Source organism: Dermacentor silvarum, chromosome 8, assembly GCF_013339745.2.
Source record: "Dermacentor silvarum isolate Dsil-2018 chromosome 8, BIME_Dsil_1.4, whole genome shotgun sequence".
Lineage (NCBI taxonomy): Eukaryota > Metazoa > Arthropoda > Arachnida > Ixodida > Ixodidae > Dermacentor > Dermacentor silvarum.
Genome location: NC_051161.1, coordinates 99,726,171 through 99,750,111, shown reverse-complemented (window position 1 = coordinate 99,750,111; position 23,941 = coordinate 99,726,171). Strand labels below are relative to the sequence as shown.

The window sequence follows — 23,941 nt, the reverse complement described above, 5'->3', positions numbered from 1 at the left end:
CCGCTACCATGCCAAATCCACACGAACGAAATCTGCTCATTCGAACAGATAATCGGGCTGCATACAGAGCACTCGCAGTCAGAAACATTCCCGCGGCACTACACTCACATTAACAGTGCACCTCAACGCACACCCTAACAACTAAATACGTATTCAGTGCATTCCGATTCACACTGGGATCAGGGGGAACTAAGTGGTCCATGCCACATTCCGCGCAAGTCGCCCGGGCCCTCCCCTGCGGTGGCCGCATCCACTGAGTCTGAATGAACAACACGCCTTCGTGCGGACCAAAAGGCACGAAAAACTGGACGAATTACGAAACAACTGCCTCATATGTCCTCGAGTGGACACACAATTGAAGCGGAGAGAGGCGGTACTATGGAAGCTTGCGCCGGCGAACTTTCTCTTGTCCCTACACTTCCAACACTACATACACAGTTTGCCTGGCAGACCTTCCTGCATGGCATGTGGCGGCTTCCCGAATAATGCGCACATTCTGGGGGATTGTCCGGGGAGCCATCCTGCTATTCAGGCGAGCCTTGCTGAGCTCTTACCCACCCGCAGTGTTGCCAGGTCGGACGAGGCGGTGTAGCCAAAATCTAGAGAAGTTGTAGCCCAAATGTAGCCAAACAGAAAAAGAGTGCAAAACATTTCGTAGCCAAATGGAGCCATTTTTATTTGCAATTTTATTTGTGTGTACATTTTCACATTCTACATTCGTCCTAACACCCGTTGCACAACCCGTCCTAACAAAATGTCCGTGCCGCTGTGACGGTCGGCCCTTTGCATCAACAACAGCGAGCTCAAGCTTGCACAGAACACTTTTTGGTTGGCCCCGGAAGCTCTTAAGTTCCAGTCGATGCAGAGGGCGAAATAAGTGCTTTTATTTTATGACAGATAGTACTAAGTTATTACTTTTAGTTATTTACAGTAATATAACTACAAACTCTGCTTTTTAGCTGTCGTGAACACAAAATAATGTTCAGCGTCATCGATCTCTCACGTTAATTGTGCCTACGACGTAGAAGTTCAACTGTCCAGCGATCTGCGACGGCGACGCGCTCACGGTTTCTTTTTTGATGAGCTAAAACAACTCTTTCGCACTATGATATCTCGCGTTATTTGTCGCATCGTTCTATATAGTTTTCTCGTTTTTTTGTTTTTGTTTTTCAACTCGCTTGGGCCGGATAAGCTGGGACGCACACTACCTATAGAGTGTCAATTTACAGCTGCCTGCCCCCATCTTTGGTGTCTAGCACGCCAAGAACATAGGTTAAGAAAAGGGACAGGCAACAGATACCACTCACTGTCTGAATCGGTGTAAGCGGAGTTTTAAAGGATTACTGAGCAAACCGGCACACTAGTGTAAGAAGCGCGCAGTCGTTTTCGGCGACGAGCACGTCCCGAACTAACTCGCTCGAAATGGTAAAAGCCGCGATGGCGCACAAAGAGCAATGGTAAACAACAAATTGATAACAGTGGTAATGCTGTGAAAAGCGGTTACGGATGATTAGTGTGGTTTAATGGCGCAAGGGCCACACAAGGCCAAAGAGCGCCAGACAATGGTATGATTTATTCGACGTAGTGGTCAATGTCAAGGGGTATATATAACGCGGCTGTAAAGTGGCCTAAAATCATTCGCTGTAAAATGCGTAAAATATACGTTTAAATAAAATTAGGGCAGTGATGTATGAGGCGTACACTGATATGTTGAAGGAAAATAAAGGATATGCTTTGAAGAGGTGATAATCTAAAATATATAGCTATCACTAGCACTACTGCCTCATCAGGGCCCTTAGAGAGTAAGGGCCTGGAGGCGTGCGCTGTACTAAACGCTACCATTGCAGCAGCGGCTTCGCAAGAGAGGCCGCGCTACGTATTCTTGGGACTGATAACGTGTAGCAAGCGGACTTCATTGAAAAAAAATCTAATACTGTTTTCGTGTTGAACAGTGGTTCCTTACCAAGAAACATTTCTGGATGCCGAGGAAAATGTCTGTAAGCTAGGGGGAAGTGTTTTTTCCTTTCAGCGTCTGCTTAACCGACACTCCAGTAGTACATGAATGACGGTCAACCTCTGATTACATTTCCCACAGATTGGAGGTTCCTCGCCGGTCAACAAGTGGTTGTGTGTGCCGTACGTGTGTCCGATTCTCAACCTAGTTAAGAGGACATCGGCTGCCCGTGATTTCGTTGTTGATGGGCAAAACCCTAATTAAGGTTTAATTAGGTGAAGCTTATTAGACGCTTCAGCAACCCAGAGCTGTTGCCAATAGCTTCTTAGTTTTCTCCGCAGGAAAGGTTTCAAACCTATAGCTGTGACAGACATAGGAGCGTTGCGAGGTTTCATTGCTGTAGATGTAGCGAGTTCATCAGCCTGCACATTCCCTTGAATACCTCTGTGGCCAGGAACCCAGAATATTATGATACGCTGTTGAGCAGCATAACTAGTGCACAGAAGCGAATAGAGTTCATTTACTACAGGATTTCTGTGCTTTTGTAGCGACATTAAAGCCTTGACTACGCTTAATGTATCTATAAATATAATTGCCTTCTCTAAATTTATATGCATGATATGTTTTACAGCCGACAATAATGCATAGGCCTCAGCCGTAAAAATGCTCATTAGAGAGTGTAGAACATCTGATTCCGAAAATGATGGTCCAACTGCTGCATAGGACACGCCCGCATGCGACTTTGATGCATCCGTGTAAAATTCCATGCAGGAGTATTTCGCTTGCAGTTCTAGAATGTGCATTCGAATGTGTTCTTGTGGAGCGTGCTTTGAGACTTGCACAAATGACGTGTCACATTCTATGATTTCCCAGTGCCACGGCGGTAAGGACCTTCCTGGGGTCTTCAGACGGTGTTCTAGAAGCGAGACACCCATTTCTTCACTAAGCCTCCTAACATGCAGAGAGAAGGGTTCTCTAAATGTGGGGCGATTACTAAACAATGTAGCACACGTCATGTCATTTACAGTTGCGTAGCAAGGGCGTTCAGCATTTGAATTCACTTTCAGGAAATACCTGAAACTAGAATATAATCTTTGAAATTCAAGTGACCACTCATTTGATTCCACGTAGAGACTCGGTATAGGACTTGTCCTGAAAGCGCCTGTGCCCAGGCGAATCCCCAAATGGTGAACAGCGTCCAGTATCTTTAGCGCGCTGGGTCAGGCAGAGTGATAGACCTCAGCGCCATAATCCAGACGGGATTGTATGAGGCTCTTGTACAGGTTTAGCAAACACTTCCTATCACTACCCCATGTTGTGTGCGAAAGAACTTTGAGAATTTTCATTGTTTTTAGACATTTATTCTTAATATATTTGATGTGGGGTATGAAGGATAGTTTGGAATCAAGTATGACGCCCAAAATTTGTGCTCTGAGTGCAGAGGTATACGTTGTCCATCGAGTTCAATATTAACGTCTGGGGTCAAGCCTCTCCTCCTAGTAAAAAGGACGCATTTTCTGCGGATTTAACTTGAACCCATTTTCATTCGCCCGTTTAGAAACCCTGTTCAGGATAAGCTGAACCTGTCGCTCGCAGATTGAGAGATTACACGATTTGAAACATATTTGCACATGGTCAACGTATACTGAATAAGATATCGCATGTGGAATTGATGAGCGTAATGAATTCATTTTTACAATGAAGACAGCACAGCTTAGTACGCCACCCTGCGGCACCCCAGTTTCCCGGAGAAAGGGCCTGGAGAGAGCATTGCCAATTCTGACACGGAATATGCGGTTAGACAAATAGCTTTCTATAACGTTAAGCCTATTCCCTCGTATATCCATGTGCGACAGGTCTCGTAAGATACCGTACCGCCATGTCGTATCGTACGCCTTTTCCTGTCAAGAAATATAGACAAGAAATACTGCTTGTGGATGAAAGCGTCATGGATGTTTGACTCCATGCATACGACACGGTCGGTTGTAGAACGACCTTCCCTGAAACCACACTGATAAGGGTCCAGGATATTGTTATATTCGAGGAAATGTATCTTACGACGATTTACCATCTTCTCAAATAGCTTGCAAAGACAACTTGTAAGTGCTATCGGACGGTAACTATTAACTGAAGATGGATCCTTACCTTGTTTCAATATTGGAACTACAATAGCCTCTCTCCATGTTGAAGGAACATATCCAGAAGCCCAAATGGTGTTAAAAAGTGCAAGAAGTGTTATTTATTCATTCGTAAGAAGGTTATTCATAAGGAGGATATAAGATTCATTCGGTTTGCATCTTCGATCCAGTGCCTTACGTTCCGCTATTTCTTTATATTTAAGGAACGACTTAGAATAATTATTGGAGCTAGATATGCTCTCAAAGTGCTCACCAAGGTTGTCTGCCTGATCTTTCAAGGTGTTCCCGTCATCGTCGACCAGGGGTAATGGATAGGCTTGCTGCCCATTAAGCCTCCTAAGCCGATTCCAAACTTTCGCCTCCTGTGTGTACGAATTTATGCTCGAAAGAAAGCTCTCCCAGCTCTTTATCCTAGCTTGCCGTCGCGTCCGCCTTCCCTGGGATTTTATGTGTTTGAAATCAATCAGATTTTCAGCAGTTGGCGACCGACGTAGTATGTCCCATACTTTATTATGTTTTTTGCGCGCCTGCATGCAGTTTTCATTCCACCAAGGAATTCGTCGTTTGTATGAGCAACCACTAGTTTGTGGAATGCATTTCTCTGCTGTGTCAATGATAAAAGCGGTAAAATACGCTACTGCATCATCTATATTAAATTCACTGATAAAATCTCGTGATATAAAAGTCGATTCCTTAAAACATTTCCAATCAGCAGAGGCTAGTTTCCATCTAGGGACATGAGGAAGGGAGTCATCGTGTTTTACTAAGCTTAGAGTTAACGGAAAGGGGTCACTTCCGAATGGGTTTTGGATCACATTCCATTCTAAGTCGGGAAATAGGGAAGCAGACCCAATCTACAAGTCTATCGATGAATATGAATTGTGGTGAATGTTAAAATACGTTGGTTGCTTCTTATTCAAAAGGCATGCACCGGAGTTTACTAAAAAGTTTTCTATGAATCGGCCTCTCGCGTCACATCGTGAGTCCCCCACATCGTGTTGTGGGTGTTAAAATCTCCCACGAGTATGTAGGGCTCTGGAAGCTGATTAATAAGGTTATAGAAGTCTGTTTTCACGAGATGATGATTTGGGGGTATGTAAATGGAACATACAGTTATCAACTTGCTGAAAAGAATTGCCCGAACTGACACTGCCTCAAGGGGCGTCTGGAGGGCAACATGTTGGCAGCTCGAATAGTATCTACTACTATTGCTACCCCGCCAGACGAGACGTTAGCCTCATCGCGGTCTTTTCGAAAGATGGTGTATGAACGAAGGAAGTTTGTGTTTCTAGGTTTCAGATGTGTCTCTTGAACGCACAGCAACTTTGGATTATGTTTGTGTAGGAGTTCTGTAATGTCGTCGAGGTTGTGAAGAAGTCCTCTGACATTCCACTGTAGTATTTGTGTCTCCATAATGACAAATGTGTTTGTGCTGTGTGTTTAAGAGGTGAGGATTAGCTCGCGGGACTCTTTTGCAGGCGCCGTGATACGAGATTTTTCTTTTCTGCAGCGGTCGAGAGATTCTCGCCGCTCCTTAGGCGCTGGTGGCGCCGTCTGGCCGGTTGTTGTGTCGATCGCATCTCGCGAGGCGCTGGACACGCGCTCTTCCGAGCGGTTAGTTTGACGTGAAGGCCTCGTCTCGAGGGACGAGACCTTGGAGGCCACCAGCCTGGAGGTCGATGGCCCTGTTTTCTGAGATGGTGGAGCAGCGTGAGCTGCAGCCGCCGGGGGGGCGGATGGGGTCGCTGGCGACTCACTGCGTGTGAGCGGGACGGCCGCCGGAAACCGTTGTGTCGCTGCCCCGGTCGATGGCCCCGTTTTCTGAGATGGCGGAGCAGCGTGAGCTGCAGCCGCCGAGAGGGCGGATGCCCTGGCCTCACTGACGGGACGTCCCATCGGCAAAGGTGTTTTTGGGCAGGTATGATACCCGCCTACGTGCCTCCTTGAATGATATGTTCTCCTTTACTTTGATTGATACAATTTCCTTTTTTTTTTCCAGGTAGGGCACGACCGCGAGTATGCGGCGTGCTCCCCATCACAGTTCGCACAGTGGAGAGAGTTTTCACATGATTCAGAGAGATGTTCGTTCGCACTGCATTTCGCACAAGTCTGACGGCCTCGGCAGTTCTGTGAACTGTGGCCAAATCTTTGGCATTTGAAGCAACGGAGAGGGTTGGGGATGTACGGCCTTACTCTGATTATAATGTAACCTGCCTCGATTGTTTCTGGCAGCACACTGCAACCGAATGTGAGCATTAGATGCTCAGTGTCAATTTCTTTACCATCACGCCTCATTCTGATTCGTTTTATGTTGATTACATTCTGTTCTTTCCATTCTTCCAGAAGTTCAATCTCGGTCAGCTCCATGAGATCATCATCGGAAACTACACCGCGGATGGTGTTCATGGTGCGGTGTGGGGTCACTGAAACGGGTATGTCCCCAAGAGACACTAGGCTAGATAGTTTTTCATGTTGCTTTTTGTCGTGAAGTTCCAAAAGAAGGTCACCACTTGCTAGTCTGGATGCCTGATAGCCTGGGCCAATTGTCTGAGTTAGACATTTGGAAACTAGTAAAGGCGAGATTATCTCGTTGTCTTTCCTGGTTTCTCACAGTGAATTACTTGATAGCGGGGGAAATTCTCGGTGTTACGGCCAAAAAATTTAAATACTTCTTCGGTGCGTCATCGTTTCTGAGGGCGATCAGGGAGTTTGGGAAAGGATCTATCCATCCAAATTTGCAGTTTTCGGTAGTAACGCCAGCCGCCCACCATGGAGCCCAACAAGGGGACGCCACAGGTCTTATAGAAAACAAATCCTGCGGACGCCAACTGTACGTCACCACTGTAACCGAATATGAAGTAACCTAGGTTGGCTCCTCACACAGGGTTAGCCCTCGCTGCCAAGAAGGTCGGAAGTAATATAGAATAGAGTAGACGACAGGAAAAATGAAAAGGCGAGAGAGAAAGACGAAGATTGGAGAGTGAGACAGGAAAAGGCAACTAACGATTTGCCCCGGGTGGGTCAGTCCAGGGGTGCCGTCTACGTGAAGCCGAGGCCAAAAAGGTGTGTTGCCTCCGCTGGGGGGCCATAAAGGTCCAAACACCCGGCATTGGCTCAACCCCCAGGATCCTCTTTTCCCCGGACACGGCTAAGCCGCGCACGGCTACACGCGGTAGGGTTCAACCCTCGTGTGCTCGGGTACGTGGTGGCGTAACTCACCAAACGCCTGCTTACGCAGACGCCCCTGCGGGTGAAAAGCGGTTACTGTCAAAAAGCAAACCATGTTGATGCCTAATAAAGTTTTAGAATAGGGGCCCCTAAAGTTTGGGGCTCCAGAGAGCTTTGCGGGTGTTAGCGTTGGGGCATGCAGGAATGAAGAGTTTTGGAATAGGCGTTGTGCGTTTGCCGATAGCATGTTGCGTTTGCAGCGTCACTATGGCGTCAAAGAAAAGCTATTATAAATATAAAAATAAAATATAGAATTTTATGATAAGAAAGGTAATTTAGACTTTCGTGTTTTCGCCTTCAATTACAATTTAGAACTTATTCTATTAGCAGGATGCAACTTGTTGCCCTTAGTTTTGAGTGACCAACTTGACGCACGTTCACCCAGCCAAGTGAATCCGTGATAGGCCTACGAGCCATGAAATCTACAATTGAATTCGGAATCAGACAATCTTCATTACACATGTTAGTTGAGAGAAAGCGATAACCGCAAGCACAACTTCTAGAGTAGGAACTTCACGCATTACCAAGAATCGAGCCCAGTCTTCCGCTAGGTTAGAGCCGTCGCTTTGATGGGCGCTGCCATGTTTGTTGACGAAAGCTTTTTGCGGCAGCTTTTTGGGCTCCCACTCAATCGATGAAATAGCGTGCCCGACGCTAAACCCAAACACAGTTTCCGTCTTGCGCATGCGCAGTGGCTTGGACACTATTTATTTGGGGCCCCAATAGGTTTGAGGCCCCTATTCTAAAAGTAATAATTCCTGGGGTTTTACGTGCCAAAACCACGATATGATTGGGGGGCATGACGCAGGGGGGACTCCGGAATAATTTTGGCCACCTCGGTTTCTTTACCGTACACCTAAGTACACGGGTGTTCCTGCATTTCGCCTTGATCGAAATGCGGCCGCCGTGGCCGGGAATCAAACCCGCGTCCTCGAGCCAGCAGCACGACACCTCACAAGCTAAGCTAACACATTGGGTGAAGTTCGTGTGTCGTGGTGCGCTGATGTCTTCGCGGCAAACCACCTAGAAGTAAAAGCACCCGAACACACCTTTGGCTTGGGGTCCTGCTCCCATTCTTTTTAGGGGCGAAGCTCCTTAGGGTGTGGGTCTGTCCCTCCTCTGTAGTAGTAGTAGTTGTCGTCGTAGTAGGTAGCCACGTCTACTTTTATGAGAAAAAAACTTCCGAGAGTGGTGGCTGTAGCGGAATCGAACCAGGGACCCCTCTCTTCTGAACGCGTGGCGCTAACCACTACGCCACGAAGCGCACATGGACAGACGCACCATGATGGCAATAAATACCCAACATTAACGAAAGACTGCGCGTTTGTAACGCGTTTGTGCTAGCGCGTTACGGCCCGTGCAAGAAGCTGGTGTAAGACGCTGTGGCCTCTCCGCCTTACCCCCGTATTCGTCCTCAAAGGCGGTGCACGTTCCGGCATGTGTAAACGGCTGCGTAAGACGCTGTGGCCTCTTCCGCTTAGAGTACTGCACGTTTCTAACGCGTTTGTGCTAGCGTCCCCTTAAGCGGGAGATGGTGCAATTATAATGAAGGGCGCTGTTATAAAATAGGAATGACGTCACATATGGCGCGTGTCATTGGTGGAAGTCAATCGTTCGATTTAGTGCGGCGAGACTGGGCGAATTACGCGGAAGATTCACGGTTTACCGATGATTCCCTCTGGAGCTTCGCCCACTCATCATCATTCACCCCGTGGATATGCGGTGTTTTTTTACGTTCTCGCATACTTGGCCCACTTCCCCATGTTTGGATTCTCCTCTCTGAGAAGGATCCGATATTACGTCCAACCGATCGAAATGAATCTCGAATCTAAGCACGAAGAAAAATTAATCTAGCAGGAAAAGGAAAAATAGCAATATATCTTTGCGCCAGAAACGTGGAGTAGGTCGCAAGCTGTGCCTGGTGCGATACTTTATCCGGAAGACATGGCCATGAGAACACTGGAGCGTGTCGTCCGCCAGTGCTTCCCTTCTTTCATGTCGGCGCCACGATCGCCCGACGGCCCCGACCCTATGTTATTGCTCTCCCTTCCTGAGCATAGCCATGTTAGTAGAGGGTACTGTGAAAAACCCACTACTCCCAGGTTCATCCCGATGCCCGGGGATCGGGTCCTTAACAGTAAAGCGGGGTGTAAGTTTAAGTGCATCAAAGATGAAAGGCACCGGCTCAGACAACGGCGCAGAAAGGGAAGGAAAGGCGGGGAGGGGGAAGGGGGTCATTTCGCGCACTCACCCACGCACAGCCACGTGGCCGGCTCAGCTAGCTAAAACACAGCCATCGAGATTAGCTTCTACCCGATCAGAGCCGCCTCTGGAGCGTGGATTAGGGCGCCACTTATAGCCCAAACACATCCAAGTCGCAGATTTTCAGTAGCCCAAATATAGTTACAAACCCAACTCGTTCAAGTCGATGCCAAAAACATTTTGCCGTAGCCCAATTTGTCCATATATAGCCAAACCTGGAAACACTGCCCACCCGTAGACCTGCGACACTAGAGGAGTGGCTGGCGGACTCCTCCCACACTACATGCAAACCATGATCGAGTTGATCACGACGCTCGGCTTGGCAGACAACTAGAAAAAAGCGGGCGAACCAACACCGGGGTTCTTGAATAAAGTTTATTCTCTCTCTCAACGCACTCACTTTACCGCGAGGAGTTCATGACTCGAAAGACCGCGCAGTGGCGTTCAATTGGACATTAATGCTTTCGCAGTCTCAACTCATGTGAAGTGCCTAAATATCTTCAGCATATTTCGATGAATGGTCTAAGCAAGGCTCCAAGACATCTCCCAAGGTTCAAACATAGAAGAACAGCACTCTTTTCGGGTACTAGAAGGTCTCCGACTGCCGATGTGCCACTGAACGTGGACACATTTTTGATATGGCACCTGGATTCAATCGGTGCGAAATACATGACTGCATTGCAAATTACTTGTAATCCATCTGCTGAAGAGCGCTAGCTTATTTCTTTAATTTGTTGCTCGGAAAGCTTAGAATCGGCGTCTTCCTTCATCCTGATTTCATCGAAAGCAACGGCTACAGAGAGGGGGTAAGGAAACGGTTGGTGGTATGTTGCCGATGGTCCTTGCTTCACTAACGAAGCACAGTGGGATAATTGGTCGTCAGCGGCGGGTGACTATCGCGGGTAGGGCACAGAACGCGTAAACGCAGTATTCAACCTGGTCTGCGCGCACCATTGTCTATTGTGGTCATCGTGGGGAACTCTGTCTAAGACCATGGCGAATTGGCCGAAGTCGAAAACCTTTTCTGAGCAAACGTTTACTCGCTAAATGTAAGCGAACGTAAAGTGCCTCGTTGACGGGTTTCGTTGACGAATGGCTCGCAGTAACTACGTCATTAGTTTTTCCGAAAGATCCTACACTGTTTGTCCTTGGTCTTTTGCTATGACTAGTCTTCAAGTGCGCGCAATAATTATGCAGGCAGCCACCCTAACTTGTTCGTACCTCCCAAAAAAGGCCTTATTACATCCATCGAAAAATGCGCGTTAGTCGCTTTTATGCGCAAGCCGGTGACACCATACCCTGTTTCTCTCAATGGCTATGTTAACAAATGCCAGAAGCCTATGGCTTCTTAGCTGTGATTAGTGACAGGGACCTTTCATGGAGCCCGCACTGCATCTACCTGAAGCGGAGATTAATTTCACGTGCACATACCATGAAGTTCCCGTGCAGAAAAACCTGGGGCACGTCGGTACGGTCCACGCTGCAGCTGTACAGAACACTGTTTCTGGGCTTATTATGGTATCGGTTTTGGCGAACGAATGCAAAACGGATATTCGCAGCCTCCAAAGTTAGCAAGGCCAGGCTCTACGGACATGTCTTGGACTACCACGATGCGCGTCGCCTCATGCAACAATCATGATTGCTAGATATTACTTCGTTCCAACATACATCACGGTTGACAATCTCTGAGCACACTTTCGACATCTGTGTTGCATACCCAGTCACTACATTGATTGCTGCTTTGCCGCCACAAAGGCCTCACGCCACATTTTCTAAACTTACTGCGACAGATCAAGGCTGCCTTCTGTCGGGCTGCCTTGATCTGTCTGGTCAGTGGTCTTGCTGCTGGCTGCCTCCACCAGCAGCAAGACCACTGTTACCCCTGTGGTCCCTAAAACAGCGACAATTGCATATCACGATTCCGGGAATTAAGAAGAAGACCCGTCTTTCCGCAGCGGCTCTACGACTGTTGACTTTGTCATTATTGAACGAGGCATATGAGCAAGAGAACTTATTGGGCAAGTTGGTGCTGAGATTTCCTCGGTATACTTCACTGTGGTGCGAAATATATTTCGCGCCACAGTCAAGTATACCCACATATGAACAAAGAACACACTTACACCGACGGGTCTGTCTCAGCCACCAGCTCCACAGGCGATGTTATCATCCCTGCCTTACAAGTAACAATGAATTTCAAGGTGTCGTACATAACGGCCTTTACGGCAACAGAGCTTACCAGCCTACGGGTCGCTGTTAATGACATCGCACAGGCCAAACCTAGAAAGTGGGTTATCTTTTGTAACTCCAAGGCAGCCCTTCAGAGTGTGCAGTCATCCTTACGATGCAATACCCATGTACAACTGGTTCTTTGAGACTAGAGAGGTTCTCCACCAAGCCCTCATAAACGCACATGACATCCTCTTCCAATGGCTTCGAGGGCACTGTGGCACCATCGGTAATTAACTTGCTGATGACGCCGCCCGGTCAGCCCATAAGGAAACCTACACCCTTATCAAGGACAGACGCTGCGCGGGGTCTTCATTTACTTGCTCGAACCAAGACTGACACTTCACGGAACACCCCGATTTTCTCGAACTGCCGTCTCCACAGACTGGATCCTACACTGAAGCTGCAGATTCCACCGAACTTCTCCCGCCGTGATGCCACTTTGCCGCCTCTGGTTAGGGGTGGCTTTTATGAAAGCCTACTCATTCCATATTGAAATATCGGATACAACGATCTGTGATTCATGCAACTGCGAAGAGGCGATCGAGCATGTGTTGTGTTTTGGTATTCTTCATGACATCGAACTGTTCTTCGGAGAGTGTTGGGCCGATTGGACAGCAGACCATTTTCAGAGACAAAGTTTCTTGGATCTTGGCCCCACGCATCGCAGGCTTACAAAGCGAGGCGGGTATTGCTACGACTCATGAACTCGCCGGGCCTCAGTCAGCGCGATTGTGAAGTGTTGGACAACCACCAGTATTCACACTGAAAGTACCATCTTCCCTCTCTCTCCTTTCTTTCTTTTCTTGCCTTTAAACCACTTCCCCCGTGTAGAGTAGCAAACCGGACGTGCGTCTGGTTGACCTCCCTGCCTTACCTTCCTTTGTTTTCATCCTCCTCCGTACACAGTTACGAGAGTGGGATAGGGAGACACCGCATGTCACTCACCCTGCCACTGTAGTTCGCAAGCGCTTACTGCTTAGTAGATTTAAACTCGAAGCACTTTAGGGGCCGGGCTGTCGCGTCCCTCGCACGTAACCTGTCGAGATCACGCTCAAAAACAAGTGCTCAAAACAGGGTCGGAACAAGTGCAGAATTTATCAAAAACCGGTTCAAAATAAACTAACACGATTCATAATAATTTATACGACAGGAATATTCACGCATTAGGCGCATTAATTAGCAGAATCTCGGTAAAATCGATTCCGAAACGCCAGACTGGTACCACCGCAGCGCAAGAGAGGGCACCACCACCCCACAAGCACTCGATTTCTCCTCCCTCCAGCGCTAACTCCAGCACCGGCGCGTCATTCCTTCACACTTGCCCAGGTTTCACGTTAGTGGAGGTGCATTAGCGCTGGATTCAAACTACACAAGCGCAGGATTTTTAATTGCGCCCGTTGTGTTGGGTTCGGTTGCTTTGGGCGTCGTAAGATTGCTTTCGTATGTCACCCTCTCCCTCGCTGCGTTGTTTTATATGTTGTTTTTAGGGAGAGTAAAAAAGCACTTAATCTGCGGTAAAGGAAAGGGTGCGTGGACGAAGCGCAATGCTTGAATAGCCGGCGGACAACTCACATGACGATCCTAGTACAGGATTAGTGATAGGTGTACCGGCGGACCATATATATATATACTCAAAGCCACTTGGTGGCGATTCGGTTGTAAATGTTTCGGGCGGGGCACCAAGGGATAGAAAACGTGGCCCCGTTCCCGACCCAGCGTTCTGGTCTCAACTTGCGGTGCTGTGCACCATCGGCTCTGCCGATATAGGGTCGCCCTGTGTGTTACAGTTCAAACTTGCATTTCTATGTATATATCTTGCAATAATTTGTAAATACAAAGTGCCTTCAAGCTTCATCCGTATGTGCTTCAAATCCGTCGGAAGCCTCCAGCGAACCTATGGCCGCTATTCTTAGCGGCGGTATTCTTCACTTCTGTGGACCGTCTCTGGCGGTGCGTCTCGGATGCCCAAGTGGGGAACCAACACCCGTACCTTCGAATGAAAGGGAAAAGAACCTGGACTTTACTAGGCTATTTAAATGTTCAGTCTGCGTATTATACAGAAAGGCAACTACTACAACTCAGTAACGCGGTGACTGAATATTTCCTTCAAATGGACTTCACAATTTTTCTTTAGATTCTTTGTAATATTTAATTAGAGTGGTTGTGAGGGTCCCAAACGGTGGAGGCGTACTCAAGTGAAAGAAACGAAACTTTTTAACAGTGGAGGGAGCAACTTTAAGCTTATTTCGCAGAAAACATAGCTTTCGTATAGAGGACGAGCAAATGTTGCTGATATGCATATTGCAGAATACATTACCTTGTCTTGTTAGGCATAATTACAACTCTACACTTTCAACAAACGTGATGTTCCTTGAATATATGCACGTTTTAAGTGTACTTTTTAGCGCGTTATTTGAAGATACAGGCATGTATTTTCATTGAGAACTGCACACTATTGCCCATGCCGTTTGAACACATTATTCATGTTAGTCTTGTGACAGCACTGTTAACTGCAGCGGGTATCTTCCCTAGACATGCACAGCCGTCGGCAAGTGGTCGAATGTGCGCTGACGAATGCAGTGCATTGACAACGCACAGTTGAACGGACATAGGAACCAATAATGGCGCTCATGGAGGAAAAAGATATTATTGTAGAACAGCTATAAAACGAATATGCTCTTTTGGAATGCATCAAAAAGGTGTGGCGATTTATCTCCAAATGTTCCAAACAAGTTCCAACGAAAACCACGATTATGAGAGACGCCGTCAAGGGGTCCCCTAATTTGACTTAGTGAGCGGCGGCTATTTCACGTGTACCAAATGCACGGTATATTCAACCGTTGCGGCGTACGGCTGCAGCGCCCGCTATGCAGCCGGCAGCCTCGAGCTCAGCAACGCCACGCCAGAGCCACTAAGCGTCTTCAGCGGAAGAAAAAAACATCAAGAAAAGGGCGCAGTGGTTCATCTCCAATAGATATGAGGACAGATCATGCAACCGTTACCGTTTTGACGTGATCATGACGTTACCGTTACCGTCATGATACCGTTTTTCTAGTTTGGAATATCACCCAGCAAACAAGTACATAAATCGTATAGAAACACAGTCACAATCACTGAGGGTCTCAATGGCGGACGCTACACAACAGGCGACGGTGAAAACCGCAGGGGACATATTTCTGATATCAAAAATATAAAAAAAGTTTGGGGAAGATTGGCGATTGTAGACCGGTAGGTATTTTGTGCCTTTTATTGCGAAATCACTCAATTCTTTCTGTTTCGGCCTGGCAGTGATTGTCCTTATCATGAAAACAATTACCAAAAATTGTTTGTTTCTATAAGTTATTCAACTAGATTTTCTTTGCGCTGTCCATATGTCGTATTTATATATCTTCCCAAGATATTCTCAGTTTTCAGGTCAATATGCACTGTAGATATTGTCTCCTCTATATATCTTTTTGGTGAACGTAGCCGAGAGCTCAACATTGAAACAAGAGAAACGAATTGCTGACTTTTCCTTGAAGCCACTAAGGCAATTAAATGCGGCTGTCACAGCTGCACTGCTTGTTTCGTCTGGACTTATTAGTCGACTCTACGATTCCTCTGTAAATTGCATGTCTAAGCTGCCTCTCGTAAGCACTGAAACTTGGTATGTATCAGCGACAGGTTCATATACGAACGAGGGGATAGAACTAGAAATGTTCAAGTGAGGACTGTTATTATTCGACGTAAAAGAAATTGGTGTGCTAACACTTGACTGATTTAGTACCGCTAGAACCTCGAAAGAGGGCAACATGTCAGTAACTGCAGTCGAGTTGGAAAGGGATCTCGAATAGTGCATAGCCTTTACTATTAACCTATTATCATCGTCAGCAGCAAACGTCCGAATGCAGATAATATTACAGCAATGATATGACTATACTTTTGCTGCCTGTGTTTTTTTCCACTCCGACTAATATTTTAGAGCAGCTGCAAACACTGCTCAATATACCACTATACATACGTTACAAGAACTCTATACTGACCTGTACAGTACCCAGAGCAGCCAAGCTACTTTCATTGGAAGTAGTGATGAATAGGGTACAGAGGCTCCTTCTATAACTAGCGATGAAATTAGAAGGGCCTTGCAAGACATGACCAGGGGGAAAGCTGCCAGAGAAGATGGAATAACAGTTGATATATTCAAAGATGGAGGAGATATCATGCTTAAAAAAAGCTTGCAGCCCTTTCATGCGCAATGCCGCACGATTCAAGTGTACAAGAGAGCTGGAAGAACGCCAACGTTAAAGTAATCTATAAGGAGGGAGACGTTAAAGAATTGAAGAATAATAGAACCATTACATGCTTTCAGTATTGTATAAAATAATCACCAAGGTACTTTCCGATAGAATCAGGGCAACACTTGATTTCAGTCAACCACGAGAACAGGCTGGCTTCAGAAAGGGATATTCTATCCATGTCATCAGGATAGAATATCCTGATGACATTCCAGGGACATAATATCCATGTCATCAACCTGGTAATCGAGAAATCTTCAGAGTGTAATCAACCTCTCTATATGGCTTTCACAGATTATGAAAAGGCATTTGATTCCGTAGAGATACAAGCAGTCATATAGACATTGCTTAATAAAGGAGTATGGGAGGCACACGTGACTATCTTGGCAAATATCTACAAGGATTCCACAGCTAACTTGGTTCTCCGCAAGAAAAGTAGAAAGTTACCTATCAAGAAAGGGGTCAGGCAAGGAGACACAATCTCTCCTATGCTATTCACTGCATGCTTAGAAGTATTCAAGCACTTAGACTGGCGAGGCTTAGGAGTGAGGATCAATGGCGAATATCTCAGCAGCCTACGGTTTGCAGATGACATTGTCATATTCAACAACAATGGGGACGAATTACAGCAAATGGCCGAGGATCCTAAGCGAGAAAGTGTAAGAGTGGGGTTGAAGATGAATATGCAGAAGACAAAATAATGTGCAATAGCCTGGCAAGGGAACAAGAATACAGGATCACCATTCAGCCTCTAGAGTCTGTGAAGGGGTACGTTTATCTAGGTCAATTACCCACAGGGGACGCTGATGATAAAAAGGAAACTTACAGAAAAATAAAATTGCGTTGGAGTGCATACGGCAGGCATTGCCAAATCCTGACTGGGAGATTACCACGGTCGTTGAAAAGAAAAGCGTAACAATCATTGCATTCTACCGGTGCTTACATATGGGGCAGAAACTTCTAGGTTAACAAAGAAGCTCTAGAACAAGTTAAGGACCGCACAAGGAGCGATGGAACGAAAAGTGTTAGGCCTAACGTTAAGAGACAGGAAGAGAGCGGTGTGGATTATAGAGCATACCGGGATAGCCGATTTTCTAGTTGAGATTAAGAGGAAAAAGTGGAGCTGCGCAGGCGATGTAATGCGTAGGTTGGATAACCGGACGACCATTAGAGTTACACAATGGATACCTAGAGAAGGGAAGCGCAGGCGAGGACGGCAGAAAACTAGCTGGGGTGATGAAATTATGAAGTTTGCAGGTGCACATTGGAATCAGCTGGCTCAAAACAGGAGTAATTAGAAACCGCAGGCAGAGACCTTCGTCCTGCAGTGGACATAGTTATAGGCTGATGATGATGACAATTATGACTTAGGTTACATTAGCCATTGTAGAAATTTGGAGATATTAGCATAACGCTTTCTAATTGCCAAACAGCATATCTTAAGGCCTCCCTCTCAACTGCCTCCATGTTATATATAATACATCTGGCACATCGAGTGACCGTGTACCTGTTAATCTGCAACCTCATCTAAGTTACATACACATCTAACGGCCAATAAAAGGTATATTTTTTGGTTGCCATCTGATCTCCATACACAACCGTTTGATCGTACTTTTACATCACCTTCAAGCACCCCACAAATTGCACAGCATATTTAATGCTGCGAGATTCAAGGAATTTGCCCCGTGTTAACAGGTTATAGAGTTCTCTCGAATTGTACCTTCAGTGTACATTTAGGAGTTATGTTAAGAGCACGCAGTGTACAATAATTTAAGAGATGAAATTGGCTCCTTATATAAAATGTAGCAAATAACTCGCCGAAAGGAACACTTACAAGTTCTTACAAAAGAAGAAAATAAGTTCGTGTTTCGCAGTAAGCCGTTTGCAAATGGGCAGTCTCACAGAAAAGTACGTACAGTAAAGTTGAGAGCGGAGGAAAAGAGTGAACTTCATTGCAGGCTTTGATTGCTAGGATGAGGCAAAAAGTCAAGCCAAGCTTTTTTTTTTTGCCGCCACCCTCAATATTTCATTGAACTACTTTAAGTTGTTGTACTTGCTTTGACATCTAACAAACACAAGTCCACAGCAGCTACTCAAAAATCCTCCACTGAATTGCCCATTTCTCGGCTCACGTGTATTGCAGCACTGTTTTGGGAAAATTGCACATTCTGCTCTGCGTATAGACTCAGACGCAGTTTTTGTTAATGAGTGAGACGTTCACCAAGGCCGTTCTTCCTGCGACTATGTCAAACAGCAAGAAAACGCTTAAAACGCATAATAAAATAAAGTAGTAGTGAAAAGAATTATTTCCGCCATGGGGCGAATAAAGTACGAAATAGGGACAACGTGAGTACCATGACAACGAAAAAAGCCCAAAACCTATGAAATCACTGTGGAAAAGTCTTTTTACTATTACGAATCAGTTAATCCCAGCATAAGCATACACTAGCCTTTTTCAGCGTGGCATCTGAGCAGGTGGGTCCTCTCTTTGGCATAGACGACTTGCTTTATTTTACAACGTGGCGCATGTGTTAGCATGGGCCCCCCTTTGTATGGGTGCGGTCATGTATTGCAATTATTCACGTTATTTAGGAAGTTTTCCATAGGTCCTTCTCATAAGCCTCGAATCCTCAAAACAGAGACCAACGTATTTTTTCTATGCTGAACGAGAGTTAATCTGCGTAAGATAGCCTAACAAGCCTTTATGCCTTTACCGGAGACACCACGCGATTATGAAAAAGTTACTAAGGAACAAAAAGGTTCTTGCTTAACTGATGATCTTTATTGTACATCTTCTCTGGGTTTAAACCGAAAAAGTAACAACTTTTTCTGTTATAGCGATCGCTCGTCTTTCAATTAGCAAAACCGTGACACAGCTTTTCTATATTATTTACGTCCACTATCCAGTGCTCACTTTTTTGATGGGTTTGTAAATGAAAGCTGTCAAGTGGAAATTCCACCACTCACTGGCACAGTGCTTTCTTCTAAAACGTGGATGACACTTCACTTAATTGCTGCTAAATTGGGTTACCACGCTGGCTGGAGGTAGTATATAAGCACCGCCAGGGCGTACGCTTTTGTATCCCAACCTTCTATTGAGACCGAAAGCTTCAGCATCCAAATCTGGTGAGTAAACCATGTTCTCCAGGAGCTTCTGTTAGAATGCATTGCCTAAAGAAAGAACTGTTTTTCAGTCAGGAAATACTAGCGTGTTAAAGACGATACGCTTGCAGCATAGAAATGAACTGAGCATTTTGGCTTATGAGTGCACAAGACAGCACGATTTTCAGTCGACAATACTTACCAAATGCTAGTAGTATTACTTTAAACTCAATAGTTGTCTACGTTGTAAAGGATATATATCAAAAGGATATATATCAAAGATATATATCAAAGTTTCTTTCTTGATAACAAGGAAATAAAGTCCAAATAATATTAGCTTTAATGCTTTGTAATAGTTTACCATTCACAGCTATTCGGGGCAAATAGGAAGCGCACTCAATCGAGTGTCGGTATTAGGTATGACACGTCTGTCATTCGAGTGCCATTATGGCGATTTAAAAAATTTTACATTATTTTTCTACTCTTTGGAATGAGAATTACTAGAAGCAAGGCTTTTCACAAACAAATTAACAAATAGTACCAGTAATTAGCACTTGTACAAGTACTTGTAGCTGTTTTACCTGTTGCAACTGTCAAATCTATTGTCTTCTTTCAAGGAAAGGTATTTGAACTGCTGTTGAAAGCGGTTGTTACTAACTAGCCCGGTTTGCTTATTTGCTATAACGTTGTGCAACTAAGCACTCGGGAGCGCTATCGAATCCCCGTGGCGGCAGACACATTTGGATGGGGGTGACATGCAAAAGCGCCTATGTACCGTGCATTGGGCGCCCGGTAAAGAAGCTCAGGTGGTCAAAATTATTCATGAGTTCTTCACTGCGGCGTGCCTGAAGTTCCAGTCGTGGCTTTGACACATCAAGCCGGAGAATAAATTTTTTTACGGCCTTGTTGCCATCGAGGAAATCGACAAGAAACATCACATGATAGCACATTTGAACTGCAAAACGTTTTTTTCCGTACGCGGAAAAAATTGTTGCGGCAGCTGTGAACACCTGCCACAACGCAATCTTGTGCCCTGTGCCAATGCAAGCATCTAGCATTGTGCATTGGCAGGGACAAAAAAGAAAAGTGGAGCATGCGCAATGCCACGCCTTCACGCTTTGCCCTTACATCGTCAGAGGGCGCAAGAATGCAGTTTTGCTCGCGCTTGCTGCTTCCGTGAAACATTCCCTCCTGCGAGGATATCAGTGCCCAATACTGCGCCTGACACTGTAGTTGCTTATACCGCGGTGGAGCTCTTGTCGGTATAGTGGGCTTTATAAAAATTAATTCTGAATGATTTCTGTAATGCCTGAATGCTGTCACTTATGAACATACATTTTTCAGCACGAGCCATCATGAATGGTCTACTGGGAGCAAACGTCCTTGTGTGGGTCGCCGCTGCTATAGGTATCCTTCGATTATCAAATGCTTTGACTTTTCACCTTCAAAGAAATTTAGCATTCTGGCACTTTAATAAGTTTTGTGACGAAAGCGTAAAGCACACAATTATTTCCTACAGCCACACGGTCGTAAAGAAGCATCACACAATATATGTCAGTAATTGATATCGAGCTTATAGAGGGTAGACAATGTGGCGGTAGTGTACAAGTCGTTAATAAGCTTAGCACATCAAGAACGAACTACGATGTATTCTATGGCGCGCTTGAGGATTTTTTAGTATGAAATATGCATTAATTGGGAAAGAATATCTGCAGTGGCTACTTCTTCCGCTGTTACATGAGGACTGCTGCAAAAATAAAGAAATCTTGCTAATTTTCTTTAAATGATGTCTTTTTAAACATTGGGAAGCTCAGGGCGTGAATGTCCAAAACTGTGTTTGCAATAGTGCATGCAAACGTCTATGATAAATTACCAGCCGTCTACCTGAATAGAGTCACCTTAAAAACCTCGTTAGACAGAATGAGGTCTATACAATAAGATTCATCATCCTAATATATAAAAAGATTTTTTTTTCATTTTTTACTTTCCAGCTGTGCTCATCATGCTTCCCAATGAAGCTGCTGCTCTTGGAGGCGGGGTTGGAGGAAATGGAGGAATTGGCTTTCGCAAGAAGTGAAGCACTGCTCTGATCATGCCTGCAGAGACAAACTGATGAACCAATCTTTGCTTTTAATAAAATGTCGAAATAGAGACATTATCCTGTTCTCCACCTATAGAGTAATGAAAAGCGCAGCTTGGTCAAGTATCGTTTTACAAATAGATGAATCTTATATAGCTTTTCAGAAAACTTCGACACATTTAAAGTGGCCGGAAATATTACATCAGAGCGAATATTGCCAATTATGCCAGTTCGAGAGCAGTGCGTTTTCTGCGACGCTTCTGGATGGTATTGTAGTGGTTAAACCGGCACAAGTTGCACGTGGATTCCTCCGCCCAGTTTCATGAGGGATTAACCAAAGTGCCAACAACTTCCACATTCGATGTGCTTGGCAAAGTACATCGTGTTTCTTTTTAATACATTTTATATAGAATGCTGTGTACCTTAAGAACCAGAAATTAGGGTATCTTTTTGTATTAAATCAAAATGTGGTTAAACTTAGGTTAGCCTATATTCAAGGTTAAAAAAAATAAGCATGAACCATATCACTCCCTTTCCTTTGCATGTTTGACAAGTTTTTTTTTCAGTTTTTTTTTCTTGCAGTATACATCTAAATGTAATGTTCGTGCTATAATTACGTTTACCTGGTCGTATCCTAGGGGACAGCGCAGTACCACGTGCACTCTGTGCGTTTTATATGAATAAACGCGAAACGACAGCCAACGAGATACATGCACCTGCCGATTTAACAATAAGCCCACGTGTGCGAAACGAGTGGCCGAACGTAAAAATCACCGTCGAAGCACTCCGTACAGATGGTTAACCAGTGAAGCTGAATCTGTGAGGCCCCGGTGTTTATGACTGGGCTAATCCTCACGATTCATTAATGTATTTTGCAATTATTGGTTACATGTTTGTGTTTCTTAATGAGGTAACGCACACGTTCGGCTGCGACGGCGAGAAAGACGTCAGTGATGGTATGCCCGCTGTCCGCCGTTATCGCTTGAATTCGATGACGCCTCGAGTTTGGTCCGCGGCGTGGTTCCCCTGCCATTCGCCTGCCATTGCTGCTTGCCATTGTTTGAAATTGAATTGCTTCATAATAGTTCTGTCTGCTACGGTAAAAAAATGAATGGTTCATACCACCTCAAACAATGACTCATACGATCGTAAACACGGCCTCCCCATTACGACGACCGGATGTCTGTGTAAAAATTTATTGAAAATAAATAATTAAAAGAAGGCGCGCTGGTTGTGGCCCCTATTCCAATGCTCTGCTGGCACGAGCAGCTCGCTGGGTTTGGTCTAGAAGAGCCGATTGGCTCTCCCGGCTCTCGTCCGTAAGCCATGCCTCCCACTGCCTATTCCTCATGAGTGGATGTTTGAGTACTATTGGGCTGTCTATGTGCGGAGGTCTCTTGGGACACTCCCATGTGATATATTTTAGTGTGGGTATGTCTGTGCACATCGGGCACTCGTCGATGTTAGTCAGTCAGTGTGTTTATTTTCACCAAACAGAAACATCGGTGAAAAAGGGGAGACGGCGAAAAAATTGCGGAGAATGCAGCTTGGCTAAGCACGCGTACATCCTGTAGGCGCAATGACATGGTAAATATACATGCAAAAAGCGAATATTTTACAAGCAATAATAAAAGTGACAGGTAAACATACAAGGGAAAACAAATAATTAATATACACTAGTTTAAAAAATAATAATAGTACATGTAACATCATGTTCGCACATAATAAAGCAAGAGAAGACAAATGACATCGTAGTTCTATGCTTAGTAAAAACATCATGATAAACATCAATAGAATTTAAGGAATGCGCAGTTACAAAAACAAATAATTACATTGGTGGGGTTTAGTGTTTTGATTTCAATATCTTGCTGTTCATATGCGTTAAGAGTGCTTGGTAAAGTGTGGCTAAGCCTTTGCGTTCCGTAAATAGTGCGCGAGAATGGAGTTTTCCAGGGGGTTTATACCGATGGAAGTAAATGCTTTGAGTATGTTTCAGATTTGCAAGTGTAAGAAATATGTCAAACTTCCCGCGATTTGCACTAATGTAGGATTGTAGCAGCCTACATTTTTATATATTCGTTCGCCATTACAATTTTATGCTTAACAAGAATATTCTGGTGTGTTCAGGGTATGGTATGTTCTCTATTGCCCTAATAGCTGTTTTCTGAAGTATTGTTAGCTTATTCAAATTTGTTAATGTAGTGTTTCCCCTTGTTAAAGCACAGTAGCTAAAGTGATCATGGAAGAGAGCTTGATAAATAAGAAGCTTTAGGGTAAGATGCAAACGACTTCGACAACGACTTAAAGCACCAACCACGCGTCTCAGATTTAAGCTAGTCTGATCTATTTGCTCATTCCAGTATACATGTTCATTAAAAATTACTCCAAGCGCCTTAATTGATTTCATTACTGCAATCTTGTATGGGCCTAGGGTAATATTGTTAGGTAATTGTAGAGATGCACCAAGGGCTAATCGGCCTCTCGCGTCACATCGTGAGTCTCCCCACATCGTATTGTGGGCGTTAAAATCTCCCACGAGTATGTAGGGCTCGGGAAGCTGATTATTAAGGTTATAGAAGTCTGTTTTCACGAGATGATGATTTAGGGGTATGTAAATTGAACATACAGTTATCAACTTGCTGAAAAGAATTGCCCGAACTGACACTGCCTCAAG

The 23,941-nt window shown here is 45.1% G+C and overlaps 2 long non-coding RNA genes across 3 annotated transcripts in view; both read left to right on the top strand.

Moving 5' to 3' along the window:
* LOC119462770 (uncharacterized) overlaps positions 1-23,941 on the top strand; it is a 59,119-nt gene that overhangs the window by 12,113 nt on the left and 23,065 nt on the right. The gene's annotated exons all lie outside the window — the stretch shown is intronic.
* On the top strand, positions 19,165-21,553 carry LOC119462771 (uncharacterized). The gene is made up of 3 exons (XR_005194194.2): positions 19,165-19,211; positions 20,532-20,594; positions 21,179-21,553. It is a non-coding gene; the product is annotated as an uncharacterized LOC119462771 (long non-coding RNA).